This window comes from Aplysia californica, unplaced genomic scaffold (assembly GCF_000002075.1).
Source record: "Aplysia californica isolate F4 #8 unplaced genomic scaffold, AplCal3.0 scaffold00398, whole genome shotgun sequence".
Taxonomy (NCBI): Eukaryota; Metazoa; Mollusca; class Gastropoda; order Aplysiida; family Aplysiidae; genus Aplysia; species Aplysia californica.
This window is the reverse complement of record NW_004797668.1, coordinates 505,430-507,239: the sequence shown is the minus strand read 5'-3', so window position 1 is coordinate 507,239 and position 1,810 is coordinate 505,430.

Sequence of the window (1,810 nt, the reverse complement as noted above, 5' to 3'; positions counted from 1 at the left end):
ATTTTCGGGTGTGTTTGTGTGCGTGTGTGTGTCTTTGTGTGTGTATGTGTGTGTATGTGTGTGTGTGTTTGTTTGTGTGTGTGTGTGAGTGTGTTTATATGTGTATGTGTGTGTGTGTGTGTGTGTGTGTGTGTGTGTGTTTGTGTGTATACATCTCGTAAACAACCAGGTGATGCGAGCCAACTAAAGTCGCGACGTACGCTTAGAGGTATGAAGTTATTCACGCAGATTTTCCAGTTCCTTTTTCTTGTATCTATAATATATTCAAAAAGGCAGGCAACGACAAGATAAATAATTTTGAACAAACCATATTCGTGTTTTACTGATTTGTGTATGATGACACAAAATGTGCAGCAGCATCGCCTTTGATCTGTCTTTGAATGGACATATCTATCCACTTCGCCCTGAAAGAGTTAAAGTTGGTTCTGTCTTGGTAATTTCTTTTAAAATGTACTTGTTTTACGCCCCCATCGACACTGTGTAGATAACTTAGAAAGCAGGCTTCCGACACTGCCTTTCAAGGCCAACAACCTCTACAGTTTTCTCTTTATCAACGGGGGAAGCAGTGACTGCACTTTACATTAATTAATTATTAACTTTGTCATTGGTGAGTTCGATTGCAAAGTTGGACTAAAATAAGACATTTATTTTAACCGACAATATTGTTCTTTGATTAAATGTAGGTGTCTTTACACTCCCATCGACGCAATTTAGATACGTAATTTAGGAGGTGGTCTTCCTGCCCTGACCTGCCAGGGCCAACTTGTGTTGAGAGAGATACAAAATCCAAGCAGGAAGACCGAGATACATTGTACTCGATAAACATTTTCTCCCCACTTGGGAATCGAATTCGTGTCTCCTGCTTGTGACGGCGAGGCGCCTAATCGCTACACCACAGACGTTGGTTCTGTTGTAGTTTGAGTCCGGAGAAAAAAGTACATCGTAATGACAAATTGACCTCTACGGTCCTTTTTTTTTCCTACAGGAGGCGGAGACAGTGTTAGACACGGGCTGGGCACGTATAGCTGGCATGATTTCCATACCTCATTCATGTTTTTGATGGATGCTCTTAGAGAGAGAGAGAGAGAGAGAGAGAGAGAGAGAGAGAGAGAGAGAGAGAGATTTTTGTATTTTACAGAATAGGACAGAAGGCAGTACTGCCAGGAGTGACACGTCGACCTTAGGCTCATGTCTCACTATCTCAAGTTGATTTTCTGAAAGAACAAAATTCTGACTAATTTCTACAGGTTTTTTTAGAGTGACGGAGCGAAGTGGCATCTGTTAAGAACTTCTAATTTTGTTGATGGGCCGCCTTTTTAATTCGCTGTCAATAGGTAAAATCACCGAATCGACATAGTAGCCGTTCATAATCATTAGCGGCAGATAATTTTCTAAAAGCCCAACATTTTTTTTTTGTACTACTGAATAATTGAGGCTAAGTTCCGACTTTTTTCCGTCACTCCCTCGTCTATTCTTAGCATACACCTTTAACATCAAAAGTATTCATATGACCTTTAAAACATGCTTAAGAATACAACTGGGTTACTATCAGAATACTGAGTATCTAGCCTAACACTATTAATGTTTATTATATTACTGTTCCTTAATATTATGCAATTGACGATGATGAGCCTGTTTGTGAGTGAACGCATACTATTATATAATGGTTATGTGCAAAGATGTGTGTGGAAGATATGATGTGTAAGGGAAAAGTTTGTGTGTATATTGGTGTACACATGTGTGTGCGCATGCGTATGTGTGCATGTTTGTGTGTGTGTGGGGGGTGGGAGCGTGTGTATGTGTGTGTGGG